This window comes from Cheilinus undulatus, linkage group 23, assembly GCF_018320785.1.
Source record: "Cheilinus undulatus linkage group 23, ASM1832078v1, whole genome shotgun sequence".
In the NCBI taxonomy this organism is placed as follows: domain Eukaryota; kingdom Metazoa; phylum Chordata; class Actinopteri; order Labriformes; family Labridae; genus Cheilinus; species Cheilinus undulatus.
The window spans coordinates 5,463,971-5,491,731 of record NC_054887.1 but is presented as its reverse complement, the minus strand read 5'-3'; the positions used below and the strand labels follow the sequence as shown (position 1 = coordinate 5,491,731).

Sequence of the window (27,761 nt, the reverse complement as noted above, 5' to 3'; positions counted from 1 at the left end):
TGTGACGTCATAGCCGCAACTGAGGTGCACGTGCACAGCTACCGAGGAATAACGCGAACCATGGTGACTGTAGACATGTCAGTACATGACTTCTGTCTTTTTGGAAAAGAAAACAACTCACTGCTGTTCTTTGTTCTTCTTTAAACAAAGACATTTCGTCAAGGTCTGATAAAACTGGCGCTTTAGCAGCATCCACGCTAAGCTCTTCCACCATATCTGCACCGGCCTCTTGCTGCTGCTTGTTTACGTCCCGACTCTGTCGCTCCTGAAAGTACTGCCCCTCATCGCTTGTTGGCCCTGTCACTTTCTAACCGGGCCCAAACGGTTCAGATGGGAGCTTTGCAAGATGGATTCGCCAGTCAGAAACAAGGAAACGGGCATAATTTCAAATTTGTAAAATCTGACATTTCCGATTGTAATGACAAAAATCTATGAGAAACCAGCCTGAAAACAATGGTTGCTTTCTTGACTTTTCCAGTTAATATATTGTTAAAAAAAAAATAGGTTTATGTGCATTACTGCCTTTTGAAGTAAAAAAATAAAAATAAAAAATCTCTTGTAAATCAATACCTTTTTTTTTTTCCTTAAAATATGAACAGATGCTCTGGTTTTTTTCCTAGTGTTGCCCTCATATGCTGTTGTGATAACGGATAGTTTATACATAGCTATTTTGTCAAGAACAAGTGTCTGTAGGCCTATGATGTTGAGAGGTTTTCAATGCAAACAACTAAAACTGATGTTTAATTTTTCCTAGTGGGTTCTGGGGGGGGGTTATCTTTTCTTAGATACGAGTAGAGGAGACCCTAATGGAAAAAAAAGTTGGGAACCATTGACCTAGGTACCGCCCAGGCAGGTAGGAGGATTTCCATGAACCCCTGATCATGCTGCTAATGTCCTAAGGACCCAAAAACCTGGACAGTCTCAGAGTAAATAACCAGGGGTGAATAGGACTTGATGAAAGCAATGCCGCCAAGCTTGACCTTGGCTGACCCCTAACTCCAGCCCCACATTGTGGCACATTCAGGCCTTTGACAAACCCATAGTGCCCTACAAGCCTAAAACATTTATCCCTGATATTTATATAAATTGTTTCCCCTTACAAAAAAACCAAGCCATTCCACAGATAAGGTATAATATGACCACTCATGTTAGAGATAGGCTACACTAGCCTGTTTATGACAGTTAGGATAATTAATTCTGTTAATCAGGCTTTATTCTCAAACTTATTTTTGTTGTTTGTTCACAAATAACTCTAATCTGCTTAGCGAGTTTGTCCAAATGACCCGCCACGCAAAGCCTGAGGGGAGTAGCTGAGAAAGTTTAAAAGAAAATGTGCATTTTAATTGTTCCAAATCTAGACCTTTTACAAATATAATTCATCACTAAAATCCTTTAATCACCCCGGCCATGCACAGAGGCTCAATGGCGCCGTTTCTACATTACCTTAAACATTTCATTGTACTTCTCAGTCCACACATACTGTACACCTGCAGCATCAAGCTGGTTTGTAAATGCACCAGCCTTGCCAGCTAATTGTTCCTCTGAATAGCGGTGTGTTGTTGCTATGAGTGACCTCTCACTAATTACCTGCAGCTTTTTGATCCATTCTCTATTGAATAAATAGAATAAATTTAGCTTTTGTTGCAGGTACTCCATTTTCATGGAGGTGCTGTTGCATCACCATCATCATATCTGTATATCTATTGACATATTCCACCAGAAATCCTGCTGAGAGATGACACTTCTATTGCATCATTTTTTAGAGCCTGGCATGTCTCCAGCATGTCCTCCTCAGCCTCAGATTTCACTCTTAATTAGAGTGACATTTGACACTAAAACATGAAATACCTCCTCATTAAAATAGTGCTGTTTTTGTTGGCATGTTGTTGCTGAGTTAAAGCTGACATAACACTGTTTCTGATCAGACACATTAATTAAACTCGTGCACATGAGATCCTTTCTACGCTGAAAAGCTGCCAGATGAATCATGATATACCTGATTTGGGACACAGCTTTCATCTGCGGGGTTCAGACAGCGTCAAGGTGAAAAGGATTCCAGATCTTGGCAACACATCACTCTCACTACCCCTAAGGACTTCCTCCATTATATTAACTCTGTGGCTGTTCTGGACAGTAATGGCACAAAAACAGTTTGATTAGAGACCAGTGAGATATGACTACTTTTAATTAACGAGTGTGCACAGCCGGGGCAGAAAGCATCAGTCCTGGTGGCTCTGCGGCGCTAATTCACGTAAGCCTGACTCAAAGTCGGCCATGCAGCCAAACAGGCAGGCAGAGCTGTTTGTTTTATGCTGTTTATTGGAATGAGATATAAATCCTGGCCCTCGCTTAGCAGGGCTTAGATGGGTTTAGCGGAGCAGGGAGAGAAAGGTCATTGCTTTGTCGCAGGTGAGGTGGTCATGGGTGTTATGTGTGACCACACGCTGTCCTATAAATGGATCAATCAAGAAGCTCATTTTTATTCATATAGGGCTATATCAAAAGTATAAAGCTCTTCCTTTAGAGCTGGCTGAGCCTGCTCTCTTTGTAAAAATGCTTGCAGCAAGCCAACATGACTCTATCATGAGAAAGCATGTTAAAATAGTCTAAAGTAGGAATGCAGGATCTTGAATTTTTGCTGACAACCAGAGGTCACGCTAACGGAAAATTCTCCATCACTTTCTTGAAAATGACAGAGAAAATGTGGAAGGATGTGTAAACAGATTCACAAGCTTTTTCCATTTTGCACTCCTGACTTAACAAGGTTATCAAAGCTATGAAAAATCCAGTTTCCTGGTGGCTCTGTCTGAGTGAAAGCACGTCAGCCTCTGTGCTAACGGAACACCGAGCAGCTGGTTGAGGTGCTGGGGTGCGTCACAGAGGGACAGAGGTCGGCACATTTCAAGCTTTGTGCAGAGTTTTAGGCACCGAGACACAATAAAAAACTGTCTCATGCACATTTCTTAGTGTCTATTTCCACTTTCGGCTAAATGCTCATTCAAATTTCGTTTAACTGACTAGTCAAAAGAGGACAAAATCCTTCGAAAACAGTCAAATTCCTCCCAGGGTCATTATTTCAGCAGGTGTGAGGTTAGCCTGATATACTCTCTAGAGCGTGGCTAACATTAGCAGCTAGCTCTGCAAGCCTCCGTTCCTCTTTGCAGATTAATATCGTGCTTTGATGTGTGGCCTGTTTTCACTTCAGTTGAGTCTTTATATGTGAGCTCAACCCTCGACAGCCTACACACCACTTTTATTTCCATTTACTACTTCAAAAACCGTCCGCTGTTCCTATCACACGCTAACCTCTACGCTACCGCTAAGCTCCTCATATTAACGTCCGGTGAAGTGCCAGGGGAGAGCTCAGACAGGAAGGCAGCACCATTAACTGAAGCTACAGCGGCCTCTAGTGGGGGTAGGTTCAATACAGTTTAAAAAAGGATTACACTGGGATTTCAAGCTGTGTTTACAAAAAAATGATACGTAATTAGATTAATCAACTTGTAAATCTCACACCTGCTAACTTGATAAGCAAATTTAACCGGCACATCCGTATCATCAACAGTGACTTTTAGGGCTAAATCTGGCATACAGGGTGCCGACACGATGTATTGTGATGTACTGCAATAAATAACGATATTATCGGCAAGGCAAAAATTGGGATATAATGCGATTTTTAAAAAGTAGTATATTTATGGGTCAATGACATATCAGGCTTTATTCATTTGTGGTCATGCTACCTGAAATTTGCAACTAATTTAGATTTAGACAAATACTTTCACACATTTTTCTATTATTTTTTAAATAAATATGTATTTTTGGGCATTTTGTGCTTTTATTGGATAGAGGAGGAAGAGGGGAAAGACATGCGACAAAGGGCCACAGGTCAGATTCGCCATCCACATTCATGGGTGGTGTCTTAAACCGCTAAGTCCCTGCGCGCCCTTTGCTGTTCTATTCTTGATAGAAAGTGGACGCATGTATTTTCAAAATAAAATCAGGAGTTTTATGGTGAAATAAAATATAGCTGTTTTACCTTGGGTTTACCACCTGACAGTGAAAGTGTACTCGCTCACCTAAGCAAACCTGTAATTAATTATGTTTCTTTCTAAATTCATTATGCCTCATTTACCTGATTAGAAGCAGAGTAAATATTTTTAGAGCTTAAAATATTATTCATTTTATAAAATACTGGCTAGCCACCTGGCATAGATTAAAAAAACAGACAAAAACTCATTAAAAACACATTTTAGCTCTTATTAGGAAGTGGACAGATATTTCAAAAATAAAATCAAGAGTTTCACGGTAAAATAATTTTTTGACAGTTTTACATTGGTTGTTCCACCTTACACTGAGAGTGACTGAAAAGAAATGTTTTAATCTTTACCTGAAAATGATCTATAAACCATTTCACTTTTTCATGAGTGCCAGCTGGAGTCAAATAAATGATCAATTTCACAACAATCTCTTTTATCACTTTTAAAATAAAAGTCCTATGATTATGGTGACTCCACCAGGACATTAAAGAACTTGAAAATTCTGGTGCAAATGTACTTTGATGATCTTTCTGACTTTATATTGGTAAGTTTATAATTACATTTATTTATTTCACAGATTTCAACCACAAAATTATGCCAGAGTATTAATATTTTTTACATTGTAACTTATCAATTGAGGTTAAAGATGCCAAAATAGGAAAAATTTTATTATCTAACATTTTAAAAAATGCAAGTTTTACAGAACAAACTGATAAATGCCATGAACTGATTAATTTCAAAAGGAAATAATAGATTCAGATGCAAAAAAAACCTGCATATCATGTCACTGACCCATATGAATGCAGTGGTTGTAAATCTTACATTACACTAGAATGGATTAACGTGGCGGTGCAGATGTAGCATAAGTGTACAGTAATGATCAGAAATCCTGAGAAGAAGACAAAAGTATGCAGGCTCCACATTTCAGCCTTTTATCTATTTTCATATCAACTATGACCTTCAGACTGCTGCATGTTGGTACTGAGGGTTGACCAATATTGTTCTTTCAGGGCCGATATTGATGCCAAGTATTAGTTATGCATGAGACCAGCAACCGGTAAATGTAACTGATATGCATTTGTTCTTAGAAACAAATTGTACTTCATGTGACAAGAGTAAAATTGCATGTTAAAAAAGCAGGAAAATAAACAATTTATCAGAATATCTCCTAATGTGACAAAGCAAAGAGCAACACAGAGCAGCAGGAAATGATGCCACAAACTCATCCCCTTCTCCCGATCCACTCTGTGGTGAGCAGCATAGTGGACTAACCTGTGGACTCCACTCCTGAAACAGAAAACTTTTATTTTATTTATTTAGATTTCTTTAACCAGGAAAGCCTCGCTGAGATTACAAATCTCATTTACAAGAGTTTCCTGGCCAAGACAAGGGCCAAATTAAAGCAGCAACAGCTCGTTAGTATCCATGACAACGGCTGAGGGTTGAAATTAACAATAGAATTTCACTGAAAACTGAAACTAAATGTTATATATTTTCTCAAAAATGTTCTCAATTTTCTCAAAAAACAAAATTTTCAGTAGGTGAAAAGTTTTGACTTTTGTGACTAAATATTCCTAAATATTTTCATGTATTTCCCTTATTTGTGATGGTCAAAAGTTTGAATCGTGAACCTTTTCTCACAGATTAACAAAAAAAGCCTCATTAATGCACTGATCTCGTTCATCTGCCATGTTTGAGAGCAGTCTTTCTGCCCATTAGAACTTTGAACTGCAATGCATGATGGTAATATTGCTGGGTTAGTGACCACTACTTTTTACAATGCAATGAGTGCACTATATGGTGAATAACAACTCAGAATTCAGACATCACTACAAAATTCTGTCTTCTCTGCATAGTGCACTATAGTGAACAAGGAGTGATTTCCAAGACAGTCCCTGTGTCAGTGCCACCTGGGCCTCAGTGCTGATTGGCTGGTGCTTGTGTGACATCAAACCAGTCAGTGTTATGGGCGTGGCACTGAGTGAGACTGTAGAGAGTTAAAACAAAGAGACAAAGGTGATTTCACATTAGGCTCAATTGATTCGAACCGCATCATGGTGCTATTCCTCCCCTTCCTTGCTGGCCTGCTTCCACACTAACAACACCAATCCATGCAAAGGCCCACTTGTGTATGCACTCAATCTGAAACAGCAGGTGGCAGTATGCATATAGCTGGTTTACAAATCCACCAAGGGGGAGAAAGAAGAAGTAGCTACCATGCCAACCACTCAGGTCATGACCTAAGCAAAGACTGTTTCTGTTTTAACCTGGCAAAAAAGTCTATCGTGCTTCCATGGATGATTTAAAAACACTTTCTAAGATGCGTGCAACATCGCTCTTCATATCTACACAAATACCTGCAGTTCAGAGGATTAAATGGGCTGATACAACACTCATTCCTTTATTTGGGCGCAACTGCATTCACATCTCATCCAAATCACACCAGAATCCACTTAAATCATGCACGAGACCACATATCTAAGTGGGCCTGGTGCCCAGGCGGGGTTTGCATTCACACTGACTAAAGCTGAGCAGTTCATGAAAATTGAGATTAACCTGCAGTATGGCCTGCTACAGTTTTCAAGTTACTTAAGTTGCAAAATTTCGTTAACCTGAAATTTTTGTCAAAATACTGGTTAATGCCCTTTTTGCAGCAGCAGCAGAGACTTTATGCATTACAAAGCATGCAATTATTCAAGTGCCATTTTTTTAAAACCAGACTACAAAAAATCCTACATCCTTCAATTTTGTACATTTTGCTGATAAAATATGAGGATGACATTAATTGATCACCCCCTCAATACAATTCATATCTAATTTGCAATACAAGTCAAAATCATTACAATTAGATAGTTTTTTTCAAAATAGTTCAGCCCTAATCTTATCTAATACTGTGTTGATTATAATATAGGGTGATTTATTGCTTGTGTTTGTTAGAAAATACTTAAAATGAAGAATTTAAGGAATAACTCCATATCAAGTTGCAATTGCAATACTGGGGGAAAAATTGCAATTAAATTATTTTCTAGGCGTGGGAATCACTAGTGGCCCCGCGATACGATATTATCACAATACTTGGGTCACGATTTGATATTGTTACGATTTTTAACATTTTGCAATACAATGAGTATTGTGATACCATATATTGCAATCTATACCATTTTTTGAACTGTTTAGCTGATTCAGCATTAGTCTTGCCCTCATGTTTGTTGCATTTCTGCAGTATTTTATTTTCATGTGGCACTTCTCGCAAACCTCATGTGTCATGTCCATCTCATTCCTGCTCTGCTTGTATTCCTAATGTCCTTCCTCTAGTGCTGCCATGTTTGTTGTACTAACTTTCTCCTGCTCTATGACCGTCACCTCTGCCAACCTCACTGGACAAACAATTGACCAAATAATTGATTTTATTTTTTCCATCATCATAGACTTTAGTTCATATTAGCAATTAATTTGAAGATAAAAGATACTTGGTGGACGAGACGATATATCACCAGACAAAATACCACAGAACTATGCTGTATTGATTTTTTCTCCCACCCCTATTATTTGCCCAAATCGTTCGGCTCTAACACTGACCAAAAAGAACTGGACTTTGGGCTCAGGTGCACTCGGATCCAAGACCAGGCCCCTAGAGTAAAAAAACCACCAAAGACACACCTTGAAGTGAAGCCACAGTACCTTTAAATTAAATGGTTAATGGCAGATTATTGGTAAAATAAAATGCCAGTACTGATAATCAGCTAAATGCCAAATATCAGCAATAACCCTTGTAATTCTAAAACAGTAAACACTGTGCTACTGTGTTGATCCTTTTTCCACTAAAAATGCCCAACCTCAAAGATTTTTCTTTGTATAAAATGTTAGTTGGGAATGACAGGCAGCAAAAGTCTAGTATCTTTATATCCAACATGCCAAAATTTACCAACTAATTTTTGCTGATATCGATACTGATATTTAAATGTAGTTTAGACTTAAAACCCACAATTTAAAGTCTGAGAATAAACAAATCAACACTTCTGAATAATTAAAACACACTTATAAGTGTAAGGGAAGCCAATCCTCCAGCTGATATAGGCGGGTTTTTATAGCCAAAATTTTACTTGTAAATATGCCAATCTTGTACTGATTTTATCCCCAGTAGAAACAAAATCGAAGACCAATGGGTGGAAAGCAAGAAACCAACGAAGCCAAGACAGTTACGTATATGCAGACAAAAAAAGAAAGAACGGAAACAGGTAGTTGTACAGAAGGTTGTAAATATAACAACAAACCCTAACTATGGCTACCATTGTAGCCATCAATGTCTACATATGTCTAATATTGGCTATAACAATGATTTTATTACATTATTCCATGACCTACAGTTCAGAAAAAGGTTTCTTGTACAAGATCTTCTAAGGTTATAAGAATACAGTAGAAAATTGGGCAGAAATCTAAGCAGCGGAATAAGAGTGGATGTATGATTCTGCGGCGAGCACGTCGGCCCTTTGGGGAGACGATTATGAGACCTGCACGGTTTAAGTGGTAACAAGGCAGTGTTGCATCTGCTGAGAGGTAGACATTACACTCGCTGGTGTAAAACTGGGTGGAAGACATAAAGGTCAGACGTAAGTGGAAAGTAGGGCGCGGTAGAATTGCCTCCTCTCTCAGGCAAATAGCCTTTGCATTGTAGAAATGGTTCACTGGGAATTTTGATCCACTGGTAATAAGCCTCGTAAGGCTTTCGTCTTGGAGCCATCACCACTTTCTACCGCTCTTTTTTTTTTTTCTTTTCCTTCTCTCATTGCCTTTCTTCATAATACAGCAACCCCCACATCTCTCTTCACAGACCTTTTCCTTTACTTTCTCCTTTTTTTCTGTCCGCTCTTTGAAACCAGCGAACCACTCTGGCAGTGAAACGTATGAAAATACAAGGCACTGAATTTGGTCCCTGTGCTCATCCAGGTTCCAGTCTTTCTTTCCGGGCCTCCCACTGTCCTGTCGCCCATTTGCTGTCAGCCTAATTGCATCCTCAATACTTGTCACCCCTGCTGTGCCAAATCTAGACTATCTGCATACTGTCTCAGGCGACAGCCGGTCCTATTTACCAGAGTCTGAATGTGTTTATTTTGGACCTCTGCCGCATGACTTTTTGTGAACCCCTAAAGGATTTGGAGCGGTCCTGTTTTGGGTCGTGTTACCTCTGCCAGAGCATGTTACATTCCAGCAGGTGAGTCATCATCCCCTGTACACGGTTCAACACTTTCACTCTGCTCTGCCATCTTACTCATCTGCTTTAATGCCAGATCAGGTTACACCTGTTATTATTACTACTATTAATACTATCCTCTTTAGCAGTTCAAACTCACACTAGTGGAACATCACTTACAATGACACCTAAGAGATTTCAACTAGGGCTGACAAATCAGTCAAATTTTCCATTGCAATTTTTCTGATGTGTTAAACTCGCTTTTATTTAGAAAGAAAATAAGAAATCCTGAGTATTTTACATCATTGTGGCTGCAAGGAGACATTGTAGAAAGTATGCAATTGTAATTGCAATGTCAAGCGCAGTGCAATTTCACGAGCACATAAATGGCTGCAATTACCTTTGGATGACACAGTGCTTGAAATGTTCACAAAAATGCCTGCAGGAAGTCCACAGTAATTCCACTCCATTTACACTCTGTAGGGCAGTGGTTCTCAACCTTTTCAGCCCAGCCCCAAAAATAAAGGTGGAAGAGACTGGGACCCCCACTGTACCTGAAGGTGGTTGAACACAGCCATACACAATCAGCAATCTTGTGCAGACAAGGCCGCCCGTAAGTGGGGATAAAGGGGAGAGCTTTACCCTGATAAAATAATCACTCTTATCAAAGAAGCAAGTACATTCTTAAATTCATTTGTGTGGTAGATAGCCTTTTTAAAAATGGCTTCAAATCCTTTTAGTTAAAAATGGAAAGAAAATGGGTTAAATATGGCTGGAATGGGTTAATGATGGCAAAAAATGGTGGAAAAGGTGGTGAAATTGGATTTTAATTATTTTAATTAATTTAGATATTGGTTAGAAGTGGCAAAATTTGATAAAATTGGTAAAAAATAAGGAAAAAGTGGCAAAAAATGGTTAAAGCAGCAAACACAGGCATAGATAGTGGTAAGGCTAATTAAAAAGAGGCTGAAATGACTTTAAATTGGCAAAAATGGGTGGAAAATTTGGTGAAATGGGACAAAAAATTGATATAAACTAGCAGAAAGGGTTAACTAAGAGAGAAAAATGGGCCGAAATTGGCAGAAACGGGTTAAACAGGCAAAAATAGCCATCAAATAGTGAAATGTGGTTGAAATGGGCATAAAATGTGGTAACAAGTGGTTAATAGAAGCAATACTGGGTCAACAGAGGCAACAACAGGTGGAAAGTGGCAAGACTTGGTTTAGAAGTGGTAAAAACAGGCAGAAAAAGTGTTGGAAAGGGTTTTAAGTGGCAAAAGTGTGTTGAAATTGGCAAAATCAGTGGGAAAAAGTGATAAAAAATGGGTTAAAATTTAGCTAAATTAGGCAACAGTGTAATTTTAAAAAAATCTTAGTTTTTCAGGGCATCTTGCGAGCCCCTCTCAGCGTCTCACAATCCCCATGGGGGTCCCGACCCCAACGTTGAGAACCACTGCTGTAGGGTACCTTTATTTAAAAAAACGTAGAAACCTTAATCTCTATGTTCTCACCTAATGTCCCGCCCACAACACAATCTAACTGGCTTGAAGTCACACAACTAACAGCCAATCAGCACTAAGACCTGGGTGGCACTGACACAAGGAGCACGGCATCACTTCCTGTTTCCTGCTGCTACTATGTTGCTCTGTATTGTTTCTCATGAGTTTTTATTTGTCATAACATATGCATATGGATTCCAAATATCTGCTATCATCTCATGCACCACTTATAATTGGTAATATCTGCCCTAAAAAACCAACATCAGTCAACCTATAGACAGCAGAGCTGTAAAAACTATGGCTCGGCAATTAATCCAAAGTTACATTAAATTACAATATGGCTGACTGCAATTTACAAATTGCAGATGATGCAATATTTTATTATCCTGAAATATGTGTAAAAATACCAGTTTAATGCCAGCAGAGATGTTATACTCAGAGCATCATGCAAACATCCAAGCATCATTTCTTCTTCTTACAATGCTTGGCGTCAGTTCATGTAGGACACAGTAGTCATATGCCTTGCCATGATCAGCTTACAATCAGCTGATCACAATTGTCGCCTCCTACCTCTCATAGCCAATCACAGCTCTTCCTCTTACCACAGCCATGTATCTAAATATGATGCACATCTCACTAATCCCTGCTTGTGTCAATGCTCATGCACCATGATGCGGCTGCTGCTGCTGGCAAAGCTTCACCTCCTCCACCCCAGCCTCCTCCTTTATAGCATAGAGCCTGTTGACCCTTTTTATTCAGATTCATGTTACGATGGATAAAATGCTTTTGAAATAATTCTAATGTATTCAGAATGTAAAGTTCTAGTCATGCTCTCCCTGGAAACACTATCCCACTATCAAGCCTATCCCAGCTGTTCTAATTGCACTAATGCATAATTTTAAAAAATGAATGCACTAATTATGGACCTTAATTAAGCCCGAATAATGAGTTGACTCTGCAAACCTTAATTCCAAGATACCAAAGACCTCCATCCATCCATTTGTAATAATGTAAATTTATAGGTGTACAAATTACAGTCAGTGTTAAATGTAACCATTTATTCCAAAGTCTGGCATTTTTAACAAGGTCAGACTAGCTTTATTGGCTTTTATTTTGGCAATTTTGGGCATTTTTTTTAAAGAAGAGCTGAAGAGAGATGAGAAAAGTAGAGACGGAGAAGGATGACATGTAAAATAGCACCAAGACTGGGAGTTCAACTGCAACAAATGTGACAAGGACTATGATCAAATGAGCTAAAATTAAAAAAAAACACCCAATACTATATGTCATACTGTGGGGAAAAAAGAATACTGTATGTTCCTAATTGTTATGCATATACTGTTGTCAAAACACTTAATACTTTCTAAAGGATTGAAAACAGAAATCTGTTGTAATTTTCTGAATTAGAAGGTATTTTTTCTCAAATCAGAGCATCTTTACAGGTCATGTTCCATATTAACATGGGAGCCCTTATTGATGTCATCTCTCATCCATTAAACTTGTAAGTCCTTGTGTAGTTCCTGCCTGTATTTCCTTTGAGGATGCCAGAATTGCCTCCCTAAGTTGCTGTTTTGAGGAAAACTGCTGTCCACCATCATGAAGCTTCCTTTTAAGGATGCTCCACAGGTTCTCAGTAGGGTTGAGGTCAGAGGATGATGGTGGCCACACCATGATTTTTCCTCCCTATATGCCCATAGCAGCCAAAGCCTCAGTGGGATTTTCTGCAGCATGGGATGGTGCGTTGTCTTCCATAAAAATGATTTAAAACCGAAAGGCACGGTTCTTCTTTTTATATCGTGGCAGGAAATGGGCAGTTAGGAACTCCATATATTTTGCTGAGGTTATTTTTACACCTTTAGGCACCTTAAACTCACTTCCTCTGACTCCAGCTCTTGCTGACGTTGCAGCTTTGTTGGGACATGGTGGCCATCCAGCAACCATCCAGAGCTCCATCCATCTGGACCATGCATCGAAGCACGGCATTCATCATGAAATGAGCCTTCTTATATTTCTGAGCCTATTGCAATCATTCTTGGCGTAACGTTTTAATTGGAAAACTAAAAATCAAATGTTTGTTGAATTGGATCCTATTTGCATAGTAATTTGGAACACAGTGTAGTCATGCTTCATGAACACGCTCTTATGTCTTAAAACATTTGTTCACCATACATCATGACTATTCTAACACGCTTCCTTTGGGTGCTGGTCTCTGTATCATTTACAGCTAGTTTTGAATGCCACTGCTCTGCTTTTAACTAGTAAATGTGACCGCATTACCCCCTTTTTCTCTCTTCACTGGCTCTTACAGGATTAGTTTTACAGTTTTACTATCGACTTATGAATCTTTAAACAGGCTGGCTCCCTTCTATCTTTCTGATCTTTTAAAACCCCAGACACTCAAATCCATCAGTCAGTTGCTTTTGACCTTCCTAGGTCAAAGTTAAAGCTCAGGGGTCAGCCGACCTTTTCAGTAGCTGTGCCAAAGCTCTGGAACAATCTGCCTCAAATTTAAAAACATCTTTTTTTCCCTGCCTTCTTGGGAATTGGTTTTATCGTCTCAATTGTCTATTTTTGTTAATACTGTCATTGTTTTTCCTCTTCACAGTTGCACAGCTTTTTAAATTGTCTCTTTGTTTTATTGTAATTTTATTGTTTTTAGTTTCATTCTACATCTTTGGTCAACTTTGGTTGTATTTAATGTGCCTTATAAAATAAATTTGGATTGGATTGGTTGAATTTCAATTTTTTTCTATTATATTTTTTGCAAATGTGAAAGCTACAGGAGCTAGAGCTTCTTAAAGACTTCCAGTAGACATGCAGAGCAGCAATGACATTTCCAATCTACTTTGAATAGACAGTCTAGGTAAGCCCCTTAGAGGGTGGAAACCTCCGGAAGGCTTGACTGTCCCTCCCTCCGCCCTTCACCTCATTGATTTACTATTATACTTTCTCTTAGGTAAGAAAGAGTCCATTAAAGGGAAACTTCTATGCGACGTGTATGCATAATGAAGCTTCCTGTATGTATGTGGGAGCGGATAGAAACCAAGAACCGCCATGAATCAGTAGCAAGTCGACTGTTAATGTGAAATCAATGTTCCAAATTAACCACAGGAACTCTGTCTCTGCTTTTCCGCCCTTTTCTGGACAAGACATGCCCTTGGGCTGAGTGAGGGAGAGCACACATGCCGCACTATCCAGCGCTCTAGCACGCCCACCTGCACTTATGCACATACACTAACGCTTGCAATGTGGAACACACACAAATCCGTTTAGAGGAGCATGCATTTGCAGACACAAGCGTGTGTAACTTCGCCGCCAGTGTCCTCGCTGTGGAAAAATCAAGCTCATTCGCATAATGCATGCGTAACGCGCCACATAGTGAAAGAGCACAGCTAGGTCCCCTTGTTTAATTCACCTCGTGCTGCATCTATTAAAATTAAGCCAAGGTATCCAGCTTAGGGGCTGCCGCTGATAAGGTCAAAGGCGTAGCGAACATTTCTACACTCATTCCACCCCCCCAACATAATCGCACTCACTCTTGACAAAAAAAAATCTGCATAATGTTCCGTGTATTGCTGCTAGCCAGAATGAAAGAGAGGAGGTGTGAGGAGTAAAGGGGGGAAGGAGTGGAGCCGGCGGCGTATCCCTCAAAGTCAGAGCCAAATTGAATCTGCAGGTGCAAATGTGGCATGTGTGCTGCCTCTGAGATGCGCAGCTATCTATATTTATATGAATAATATATGGCTGGTCAAGGGGCCACATGCCTGCAGGGAATAAGCTCCTATGGCAGACGGAATCAATCATTATATGCCACTGAAATGCATTTATCGTCCAGCTTGGACCTCTTTATTATGATTTCATGCGGTTTGATATGGGCTGTCTCTTTCTGTTTTCATTCTCTGTGACCCTCAGATAAAACCGATGAAAGATACGCCACGTTCAAATTGCATGATTGCTTTGTGTGTGCTCGATAGCTCTCCCGGCACAATGCCCGTCTGATTCACTTCGTATATTGTTTGCATTATTCCTGCACATATGTAAACATGCATGCATCTTTAGGCTTCTGCAGCTCCATCAGTGCGTGCACGCTCGGTTTGGCCTCCTGCAGCATCCACCGAGCTTTTCATTAGTGCACGGACGGCCTATATGTATCAATCCAACTGCAGAACAGATGGATGGCCCAGCAGTAGCCCTTAGATGTCCTCCTTCTTCTCTCCTCCTGTTTGAAACTGCAATATGGGCATATGTCCTCATCATGTCCAGCTCTGATATGAATCTGCAAAGCACACTTAATAGAGGCTTTGATTTGTCTCACAATCTACCTATTCATATGTGATCATTTTAAGTGCACCTTTTGTTAAAGCAGCGCCAGCACCCACACAGCTTTTAAAGCTGATTAGCTGGAGCTCTAATGTAAAAGTAAATGTCATTGGACACAAAGAAGTGCCATTCCCTATTCTGACCTTTGATACTGGCTGGAAATGTCATGGATGCAGCCATCAAGCCATCCTCTCCTCTTTCAGGTCTTTTACAATCCATTCTTTCCTTCTCCCCTTGTTCTTTTTGCCCTCTGCCTGCGCTTATTCCATTTTAATGGGTGCCTGTGTTTGTTTGGGAACATGCTGCTATCACAGAGCCTATGCTTGGCTGCACAGGCTGATCCCCTGCAGCCGCCTTGTGAATATGTTTACATGCATTTCACTCAGGAGCGCCGATAGATCCCGGGGCTTCTTGTTACCGCCGTTATGACAAAAAAATCTCCACATGAATTGGATTTTCGATGGCGCCGTTTTAATTTTCGTGGCACCCACACATCCTTTCACCTCCTAGGCACCTGCTGCCCTCTGCCTATGGAGAAATTAATATGGAACACCCACACTGTGCTGCCTATCATGCTCTCTGTGCCTCCACAAGGCCACTGCAGGCACAGTATACCTCTCCCATCCCCTCCTTTACATCGCCTTTCACTGTTTCACACGCAGATCAATAGGCAATTCGCAAAGCCACTCACTTTAAGCGTATAACTTAGTGTGGACATGTTTTATTGATCTGCTTTGCACGAATGTGACAAATTAATAATGAAATGCAATACTTTCTAGAAACACTTGCACATTTGCATGGGAAAAAATAGTCCTGGCTACCTCAGCAGGTAGTCAAATCCTTCCAAACAGGAAGAATGCGTGGCGTGTGGGCTGAGGGTTTTCTCAGTGCAGCAGCACGGCGTCTGATACAAGGCCATGATGGCTCTCCTGTGGCATTTGACTGTGTGTTTCATATTGAGCAAGCTGCTTTGGGGGTGACTCATTCGCACTGTGGAGGCCAAACTCTATTGTATCTATCACTGGGAACAAGCATACATGCACAGACCCCCCCCCCAAATCCCCGGTGCATGCACTGAAGATTACAGCAATCACATCCAGCAGCTCTCCTGGTGAGAATTACATTTGTCATTATAGCTCATTATCTGTTTATTTGCCTTTGAAATATGCATACATCTGCTGGGTGACAGATTTTGGACAGAGGAGAGGGGGAGAGGGAGAGGGAAGGGAGGGAGGAGAGAGAGAGACGCCCCAATGCAGTTAAGGGATTAGTGAATACCTTCCCCTCTCTCTCCATCTCTCTCTCTCTCTTCAGCCGGATCTCTGGATGTGTGGGTGGGTGTACTGGGCACCAGCAGGTGAAGCGATGATGGTGAATCCGCTCAAAGATGCCTCTCTGTGGCGGAGTTGGTTACGCATGCAGCGTGCAGAGATTTCAGCGAACGCACAGCATTGCATTAGTGACTGTGAGGCTGTTTTGGAGCACACTTTGATGGCAGGTGTCGTTCAGTGTTTGCAACAGGAAGGTTTGAAGGAGACGAGAGGAGGATGAGGATGAGGAGGAGGAGGGGGGGTGCCACCATTCTGTGGATTTCTTTTAGACGTGTCTGGTGTGCGCTCACTGAGCAGGACCCGGGGATATGAAACTGCTAGTCCATCTCCACATAAACACAATTCTGCCCTCAATTTCCCCAACTAATGTGGCGTTGGAGCCAAAGCACAGCCGGTTTAGTTCAGGCGCAACCTGCATAGTTGCGCAAAAGCAACGCGCGTCTCCACGTTAAGAGTATTCGAGGCCATAATTAAAGATAGCATTAATACGTGTTTAATCTGTGAATCTGTGCAGGGTTGGGTGGTGTTTTTGAAGCGGAAGGACTATTTTCTTAAGATTCTACGTCCGCTAAAACATCCCCGAATCACAGGATTCAGGCGTTTTTCGCTAACTTGGAGAAAGCGGTTGCACAAACGCAACCGTGCGATGCTCTCCGATGACAGGCACATATTTCAGAGACAAACAGAGCAAACTCACCTGATTCAGCCACCATAGCCCTTCAAGAAGAGTCCGCTTTCTGTATTTCCATCAAGTGCGCCGCTCCAGTGGAGAGAAAACCCGAGCGCGCGACATAAAGCCCGTCAACAATGTGTGGTCTTCTTCTTCTCCTTACGCAGCTGCTCACAAATCACTTCCTCCGCTTCTCTGCGAAGAGCAAAACGACGAGGGGGGAAAAAAAAAAGTCCAGGTAGACTGGAGTGTGTGTTGAGGTTCATGTGTTCCCGGTGCCCTTCCCTTTCCCCGTCCTCACAGCGGCTGCTGAGGGCGCATCTCTCCCCTCGATCAAGTGTCAGGCGGACCACATAGATGCTCCGCCGTCTCCTCAGCAGTCATTAATATCAGAGCGAACCCGGACTCTCCAGAGAACAGCCAATAGCGTCAGAGAAGCGGGCGAGCTGCTCGCAGCACCCCTGCTCTGGTTGGCTGAGAGCAGACGTCACTCACTTCCCAGAAGCCTGTTCTCATCTGTGTCTTCTGTCGGAGGTGAAGCACGCTGCAAAAAATATCCGTTAATATCCAGTCTTAAATTTAGGCCCAGGCTTTATAAAAAAGTGCTGGAATCAGGAACAGGAGTGGGAAAAGGAAAATGGATGTAGGATTTTTTATACAGACATTTCACTAAAATCTAAAATCAGGTTTAAAATCTCAGGTCATTAAAAATGTTTGAAACAATCAGGCAGACTCTATGAATGAAAAAAGAGCGTTAAAAGTACATTTATCAACCTCCTCAGACCTCAGCTTTTTTTTGGAGTACACTTTTTAGTTTCTCCTACTTATATTGGATCAGTAGGACCTGATAAATTTAAAAGCTACGCCTTTTCTTGAAACAGGAAGTAGATCTCACCAAAAATGTTGTCCCAAAATCTCCTGGAGGTTCCGTTTCTGCAGAAAATCCAGCACTGGATCGGTTTTCGAGAACATGTTTTGGCTGTGAATCAACCAGATGTTGGGGGTCTGCGGTCAGGGGGAGTCATTTTTATTGACACGCCAAATGGATTTGTTTCACACATCCATCTGGGAAAGCTTCAATAGGAAACGTTTGAGAAAAGGCAGAGGCTTTGAAAAAAACTCGGAGTGTGATTGGATGAACATTCTGTCTGTCACATCTCTGTGGGCCAATCAGAGCAACAAAACAAAACTATTGGGAGATAAGGCAAATGGCGGAGGTCTGCGCTGTTACCACTTTACACCAGGAGATGGCGGACATGAGCAGCTTCAATCACAGCGGCATCCTGGGTGTTTTTCTTCGAAGTTTTGGAGTTTAAAGAGTTTCAAAGACACACGCCTGGTCGAGGAGACGAGTCGGAGCGTAAAGGCCTTTGCACACTGAGTCAGATTATTTCGTCCGAATTTTTCGCACGTTAAAAAAAGAAAATCTAGCTCATGTTGTTCTAATGACGTTTGCACACGGACGCCGAAATTTTCGTCCGTCATATTTTTATTCAGAACAGGTTCGATTTTGTGCGAAATTTCGCATCAGTCCAAGTCATTTCAGTGGCGGAGTGATGGTTCAAAACAGTGCCTGCTGCTTCCTCCTCCTTTCTCACCCTCCTTCTCTCTCGCACTAACCTCACTTTAAACACCAAAGTGTGCTCATTTATTATGTGGATATAAACCACTGAAATATAACATAGATGGGTGATTCATGATTCAGATTAGCGTCCATTATTCTCTCTCGCTCACTCACCCCCGTCCAGCTCCTCCCTCTCTCTCACTGCAAACACCGTAGTTGTCCGGTGCATTACGTGGATATCAGCTATGGAAATACAACAGATAAAGGCATAAGTTGTAACCTACTCACAGCTCGTAACAGACACAGAATTATAAAGTTGCTCTCTCCATCTCTCCAACCTTGCTCGCCGCTATTACGTATGAATGGGTGCTGAATAAAGCTCTCTGTCAGGATGGATCCAGCAGGATTCTAAAGGAGTGACGGAGACACAGGCTCGCAGTTCGAAACTATTTGCCACATTCTCCGAATTTTCACAGTGAAGGCAAATAAAAACGCATCGGATCCAGTGTGCAAGGTCCGAGTGCGTGACCCAGTGTGTAAAGACCTTTACAGAGAGAAAAACAGCAAGTTGTCGCGAGAATACTCATAATGCTGGGAGGAATAGAGGAATATTCACCCTCTGCCATGACTTTCAGTTGTCTGGTGAGACCATGGGTTCTTCCGACATGACAGTCCACACATAGCAGCTCCAACCAACCGAGGAGGGAGTAATTGGCGAATTAGATTTTGGGAGTGATCCGGATCACCGTCTGGATCCAGGAATGTTTTTCAAGGACCCTCACTACTGGGAGATAGGGTTGATGGCGGAGCTCTGCGCTCTCTGAGTGCTTTTCTAGTTCTTGTTATTTTTATGATGGATGAACTTCTTGAGTCCAAGCATCAACAAAGTTTCCATAAAATGTTCTGAATTTATTGCAAATTTTCCTTTCCAACTTCCGCACAAATTCCCCTAAAATTTCAAAGAAATAATCTAAAATCTATGTATCCTTGAAAAATTTCCTCAAAATTCTCCAAATAGGAGCACAGGTGGCCTAGTGGTTTAAGACGTGCCCCATGTACACAGACGGCTCGAATCCAGCCAGAGGCCCTTTACCGCTTATCTGTCCTCCGCTCTTGTCCCTGTTTCCGACTCTATCCACTGTCCTCCTCCATCAAATAAAGGTACAAAAATGCCCAAAACAATTCTTAGGAAAAAAAATAAAATTCTCTAAATATTCCCCTAAACAGTGATCATCAACTACACAAGATGTGCAGAGGAAGGGGGAAGCTCGAATGTCCCTGCAGTATGGTTTATATTTGTCAGACGAAACGCCCCCTCAAAGCACGCATAGCAGAACACAAAGCAGCCACCTGCAACAACGTGGACTATGCATTAGCATGACACTACAAACAGGCAAATCGCGGCTCCACTGCAACTCCCCACTTCTGGGGCATTAAGAAATTCCCCCCTCCCTCCCTGAGGAGTGGTGACATGGTCAACAAGCTCCTCAGAAGGGAGGCATTTTGGATATATACCCTTGACACGGTTGAACCATTTGGACTTGATGAAGAACTTAGCTTCTCATATTTTTTGTAATGTGTGGTTTTGGTTGCTGAGTTCAACTTATCTTCTCTAAATTTTGGTCTATGTCTATTGTACGTACAGTATATATTGTGTATATTTGTTGTTAATTATGTCCACATATTTCTGATTGGAATAGAGGGCTTGACATGAGTGCTGTCACAGTATTGGTCCACTGCATGCTGACGTCCCACTCCAAACAACCAATCATGGTTGAAACTCTAATTAGGAGGGTATTTAAAAGGAACCCTGCATGATCAGACAAGTTCCTCTTGTTGGATAGATATTTGTATCTTCAGTATGTATATTGAACAAAAAAGCTCACTGGAAATCTGCATTTTGAATGAATTTGAGTTCATAAACTCACCAGGAGGACACCATGTTTTGGTCCGTGGTGGCGCTTTGACGTCACAGTTCTGCAGTGCTCCTCCTCGTTTCTATGTAGTAACGCTGGCAGCCAGTGTTAGAGCCGCATCTCAGAGAGGCTGCACATCTCACACACGAATAATTTTAAATCTTGAGGTCTCTTCTATTTTTTATTTGCACCATGAGCCTTTATCTGTCCATCTAGACAGGAAAATGATAGATACAGAGCCATATTTACCTTCTTGCAGCAAATATTTATGTCCACATCTGCAGAATGTGTTTGAAATCTGTTTCTTGATGAACCAGATGAAGGCCACGAGCTAAAGTGCGTGTATTTGATAAAGTTGTTCCCCAAACGTCGACTCTTTATGAAACTTTTGTTTCCACACGGTTCAGGTAAAGATAAACACAGAACAACAGCACTTCCGGTTTACGTCACACTACCAGTGTGGACCAAAACATGGTGGCCTCCTGGTGAGTTTATAAGCTCAAATTTACTCAAAATGCAGATATCTAGTGTGTTTTTTAGTTCAATATACATACAAGAGATACAAAAACCTGTCTAACAAGATGAACTTATCTGATCATGCAGTCCTCTGCACCTGATTAAACGGCATCGAGTGATTTGTGTTCTCCAGTTTCTTCCTTGGATTTACCTGGTAGATCTATTCAAACACCCTTGTATATAAGCGTTACTGTTTTAACAAGGGCTCCTCCGTATAATCACATAAATGAAGTCCAAGAACAGCACATCAGTGGTGGTCTGGACTAAACTGACATGCCAGATAGATTTATTTTACTCATCCATCTGGAAAACCTTCAATACTAAGCCTCTGGGAAAGGGCAGAGGATTTGAAAAAACTCGGAGTGTGATTGGCTGAACGTTCTGTCTGTCACATCTTTACAGGCCAATCAGGGCAACAAAACACGTGATGTAGCTGCAAATGTGGTGTGCAGCTAACCAAAGAATAACATGAACCATGGCTTTTTTGAAAAGAAAACAACTCACTGCTGTACTTTGTTCTTCTTTTAACAGAGAAATGTCATCAAGGTCTGATAAAACTGGCGCTTTAGCAGCATCCACGCTAATCTCTTCCGTCATAATTGCACCGGCCTCTCGTTGCTGCTTGCTTACTTCACGATCCTACTGCGCCTGAAAGTAGTACGCTGATTGGTCCTGTCACTTTCCAAGTGGGCCCAAATAGTTCAGATGGGAGCTTTGCAAGATGGATTCACCAGGGAGAAACACGCGTATCCGTGTGCTTTGCAAAGTTAGGTCTCAACCAGTCTTGACAGAAAATCCTGAGTCCAAGACCAGGTAAAAATTCTCTTGATTCCGAGACAAGACCGAGACGTTAAAAACCAAAACGTGGTCTCGAGACTGGTATTGATACCAAGACCATGCTTCATTACAACACCACTAAAGATGTCTTTTTTTTTGGGGGGGGGGGGGGGGAATCAATATTACAAATCAATTTTCAAAATTCCCCCAAATATCTAAACAAACGAATTAACAAATTTACATGAAAATTCCAAGAAAAATTCAAAGCAATTTTCACCCAAAACTTCAAATGAAGCCCTCCAAAATATACAAACATATCCTCCAAATTTCCATGACAATACTTAGAAATTTGCAGCAAATTGTCAACCCTTTAATTTAAATCAAGTTCAGGACATTTATATTTTTAGAAATAGTAAAGTTAATAAAGCAGTTTGACAGCGTAAGGATATATTTATTTAGATTAACTTGTTTACAGTATATCTAATTTTTATGACTCATTATTCTAAAAAGACCACAGAAAAAAAGGCTTTGTTTGTTCAATAACATCAAAGTAGCTGCAACTGTTTTTGTGTGCCAAATTGCATGACTGTGCAGAATCCACAGGGATTAGTTAAATTTGCATTCATAATAAAGCTGCATGGAGGGGCTGATATAGCCCTGATGAAAGGCCCATATAAAAACAGTTAATCAGTTATTAAGCAATCATGTCCACTTGGAACTCCTCACTACAGGAAGACAAAGAAGATATCCTTTTAATTCTAGATCCACCATCGCTACTTTTTGTCGTCTAGTAGTCATGTTAATTTTAAGTTGTCATTTTGTAGATTCATGTCATCAAAAATTAAAATTAGCCTTTAAAGTTTGAGGAGTAATGCGAAATAATGAGAAATACTTCAGCTGACACAGGTCTGTCTGTTCAACCAAAAACTCCACTACCTTATTGTTTTGTTTGGATGATATTTACAGCTGACATAGGGAAATTATTCCCAAACTATTGGTTGTAAATATCTGTACTAATATTCATATCTGCTGATACCAGAATCATCCCAGTTATGTCGTGACTCCTTATAAAAAAGTGAAATATTGGTCTTTGCATGTTTTAAAATTTGGTAGCACTTCATTTTATTAGGCCCAAATTGCCTTAATTTTTAAGTAATGAATGTGATTATCTTCTCATTTCTGAATAATAAGTCGGTAAATACCTAGTGATAGGTTTGCATTTTATCAAATTATAACTTGGTAATATTACAAAAGGTTTTACCTAGTAAAAATGTATTCACTATGATGTAATTCTTAGTAATATTGTAACAATTGTCCTGGTATAAAGGTGGCATTGTACATAGTAATTTCTTAATAATAAGATGATAATTCCCAGGTAATTTATTTGTCTTGGCCCCCTTAAAAACGAGTTCTTCCTGTATAATTTTCAAGTAATTTTTAAGGGTTGGGGTGGGGTAAGGGGTTAGGGTAAGAACAAGAGGATTAGGGTGAAAAAAACACCCAATTACCAGAGAGTTTCCACAATATTATATTGCAGGGATTAGATATATTACAACCTAAATACCAGAGAATTGCATCTTTATAATACTACACATGTAAGGGTTAAAATACCACTTAATAACCTAAAATTGCCACAATATTATATTATAATGGTTACAGTTAGTACTAGAGAGTTACTGTTAAGGTATAATACCACCTAAATAACAGAGAATAGCAACGGTATAATGAGACTTAGGGTTAGGACTAGGGTGTTAGGGTTAAGGTAAAATGCCACTCGATTACCAGATAATTTCTACAGTACAATATTACAAGGGTTAGGGTTAGAGGTTAGGACTGGGGGTTAAGGTCAGGAAAAATACCAATTAATTACCAGAGAATTAACATATTATTACATCACAAGGGTTACAGTTAGTACTAGAGTGTCAGCGTTTGGGTAAAATACCACCTAAATACCAAAGAAATGGAACGGTATTATGAAGCTTAGGGTTAGGACTAAGGTGTTAGGGTTAGGCTAAAACACCACTTGATTGCCAAAGAATTGCTACAGTACACTATTACAAGAGTCTGGGTTTGAGGTCAGGACTAGGGAGTTAGGGTCAGCCAATGAATTACCAGAGAATTGCCACAATTTTTTTCCAAGGGTTACAGTTAGTACTAGAGGGTCAACGTTTGGGTAAAATACCACCTAAATACCAGAGAACAGCAACATTATGAGGCTTAGGGTTAGGACTGGGGGGTAAGGCTTAGGCTAAAACACCACTTCATTTCCAAAGAATTGCTACAACACAATAGTAAAAGGGTTAGGGTTAGAGGTTAAGACTAGGGGGTTAAGTTCAAGGAAAAAATATTACATCACAAGGGTTACAGTTATTACTGGGGGTTAGGGTTAGGGTACAAGACCACCTAAATACCAAAGAATTGCAACAGTATTATGAGGCTTAGAGTTAGGACTAGGGGGTTAGGGTTAGGCTAAAACACCACTTAATTACCAGAGCATTGCGTCAATACAATATTATAAGAGTTAGGGTTACAGGTTAGCACTAGAGGGTTAAGGTCAGCCTATAAATTACCAAAGAATTAGCACAATATTATATCACAAGGGTTACGGTTAGTACTAGAGGGTTAGGGTTAGGGTACATTACCACCTAAATACCAAAGAATTGCAACAGTATTATGAGGCTTAGGGTTAGGACTAAAGGGTTAGGGTTAGGGTAAAACACCATTTCATTACCAGAGAAGTGCCACAGTATCATACTGTGAGGATTAGAGGTTAGGACTGGGGGTTAGAGAAAAAATACCAATTAATTACTCGAGAGTTTTCCCATTTGAATATTACAAGGGTTAGGGCTAGAACTAGAGGTTTAGTGTTAGGGTGTAATACCAACTAAATACCAGAGAATTTCAACAATATTACGAGGCTTAAGGCCAGGTCTGGAGGGTTAGGGTAGTGTGAAGTGCCACTTAATTACCAAATAATTGCTGCAAATTTTATATTATGAGGCTAAGGGGTTAGGGTTAGGGTAAAATACCACTTAATTATCAGAGGATTGCCACAATGTTGCAAGGAATCATTTAATAATTCATACATTACTGCTAGATAAATGCCGCTACCTTATTATAAGAGTTGTTTCTTGAAAATTTCTAATTTATTACTAGGTAATTATCACTTTATTCATAATAAATTACTAGATAATTGCACAACAGTTTCAAACGCCCTAAACGCACAGCAACTACCAGGCTTTCTACCTTGTCCCTGTTCTTCTCTCAGCTCTGCTTGCTCAGCTTCTCTTTGCACAGAAAAGTCTTGATATTCTTTACAACAAAAACAGAAAACAGGTGTTTATAGATCCGCTAAATTGAGTTTAGAAATACTGGCAACAATTCAGTGTCATGCATCCCTGTTATTTAGCACGCTACAAAGGCTGAAATAGAAGCACATGCTGGCAACTCTCCAGCTTCCAGACCTCTTTCCAGCAACCCTTCAGCTCCCATTTCCAGTTCTTACTTTAATGCAATCCAGAAATAAAATCTTGCATACCTGTTGAGTGCATTCTTAAACCTTTTAAATCCTGGGTTCTGTTGGTCTATTTGGCTAATGCTGCAGAACTTTGCTGCAGGAAATCAAGGCTTTTCCAACCTGTGTGCCATGGCCCAGTGTTTCTTTACCTTTTCTACATCTAAGATCAAGACAAAATCTTATGGATGCTGTATAAATGTCCATGCAAAGTAGTCTCTTTCACATGTTACAGCATTTTAAGTTTTTTGTAGTTGACTTGTAGTTGAACCACCAGTTCAGCCTGACTTTGCTAATGTAGGCCAAAACTGGAATCAGGTCTGCCTGAAATACTCCCCCTTGAAGTTTGATGAAACTATGCCAAATACAGCAGTTGAATCATTCATTTTTATCAGTCACCATATTTTTGCATATTTACTAATCACATCAGCACCATTGCCTTCCTGCTGCGTCTCTGTCTGCAGTAGTTTAAGTTCCCCTCACTGCCAGCTGAATGAATTTAACTCATTCCAGTCAGCAGCCTCCACGTCTATGCAGTGCAATGGAGACGGACATTTTTTGCAGTGCAGGGGGAATGAGGAAGAAGACGGCAGGCAGTGAAAGAAAATGGATATCTGTACCTATTAGCTCCAGAGCTCCAGACTCACATCCCAGGAGGATTTCTAACACAATGTTCTACAAACTGATGTTCCTGGAGGTCGGGCGGGGTTATCCGCTGCCTCAGAGAAGAGAGACGTACCTCATCTGTCAGCCTGAAGAGTTCTGATCCAAAGACTGTACTGCTGGAGGCTGTTATAACTCCATCTGTGTCTGATTTCACCCAGTGTGTTTTTTATTAATACAACACTTTTGTGTTCTTTCATTTAAGCGGCATTAGTTCTGTTTTTGCAGCCACTCTGGGGAGTTTGCTTGGGTCACATTCCTGTTTAGTTCCCATCTGAATCTCTAGAATGAATTCAAATTTCATGTAAATTACACAAAGTAATTTATTTTGAAAGTTTACTTCTAAATGGATGACCTTTATGAATAAATTCAATGCCACGAGACTATTTAGACAGTTTTCTTTTAATTGGATGCGGAGGATTTCGCCATGCCCCAGGTGCTGCTCACTCACACTCAAAAGTAATTATGCAATTCTTCAAATACTTTATATACTTCCCCTCTTCTTTTGCTTATTCTGCATTTTTTATAATGCTGCTTAAGATTTGTGAAATGCAAGCCTTCCCTCCTCCTGTGATAATGGGACAAATGCACTCTCCAAAGACCCCAGCTTTGTATAATTATGGAGAAAAGAAGCAGCAGGATGTTTGAATGCAGTGCAGGTAGTCGCCTAAGGGGATGCTGTATAACTTGTATGTTCTCATTTTCACAATATAAAGTTATTATGTTCATTAATGTGCTCATGTTTAATGCGTACACTTTGTCTGATTCATATAGACGAGGAAAGAGCGGAAATTATTCATCCTTTATTCTTTTATTGTTTTTCCTGCCTGCCAGCACAAACAGGATGCATACTGACAGGATGACACCTTTATTGTTTTCATTAACCTGTAGGCAAAACAGCATTCATCATCAAATGTCAAATTAGGTGAAATCCAGACTCAGAAATATTAAAAAAATGTAATTTCTTGATTCCTCTGTGGATGTCATTAAATCGACTGTGTTTCACAGCAACACCTGTTGCATTAACTCCAACTCCTTCATCCTATACATGCAATACTTGTGAAAATGCTCTACAGCACTGATCATCAACTGGCGGCCAAATCAGGCCCCCCAAAGCTTCCTGTCCAGCCCCTGAAAGATCATTACATTCAGAAAAGGAGGAAAAGAAGATGTTGTGGTTTTAAGAGTATCCTTTGGCTTGAAATGTCTGCAGCTGTTAAATCTACCCCACAAACAATTAACATTGAAATATTTTTAGAATGACTTATATTTGATCTGTTTTACAGACATTTACTCTCATAATTAGCAGATATTTTGAAAAGTGGTAAAGTTGGCAGAAGTGCTGCAAAAATGACCATATCAAGTGATGAAAAGAGGTTAAAATGTGGCAAAAGAAACTAATAAGGAGGGAAAAGGAGGCAAAAAGTATCAAAAATTGGTTACAAATTACAAAAATAGTTCAAAAAAGTAATAAAAAGAGGTTAAAAAGTGGCATAAATTGATGAAAAGTGGCAAAATGGATAAAAGAGTGGCACAAAGGGGATAAAACATGCAGGAAAAGTGGTTAAAATGGGTTAAAGAATGGCAAAAATTGGGTTATGTAAGCAAAAAGGGGCAAAAATGATCCAAACTAGCCTGGCAAATTAGTGAAAAGATGTTCAAGAGTGGAACACAAGGAAAGTTGCAAAAGAGGGTTAATGAGTAGCAAAAATGGGTGAAAAGTGGTAAAAATTGTTTATTAAAAAAGACAGTAAAGTCAAAAGT

General features: G+C 40.3%; 1 protein-coding gene across 1 annotated transcript in view; it reads right to left on the bottom strand.

Annotated features, from left to right (window-relative positions):
- The window catches only part of LOC121505263 (leucine-rich repeat neuronal protein 3), a 37,342-nt gene extending 19,935 nt beyond the window's left edge, over positions 1-17,407 (bottom strand). The window contains exon 1 of the mRNA XM_041780403.1: positions 17,075-17,407. The gene's annotated coding sequence lies outside the window, so the exon portion shown is untranslated. The remainder of the gene's footprint in view (positions 1-17,074) is intronic.
- Between the last annotated feature and the right edge of the window lie 10,354 nt (positions 17,408-27,761).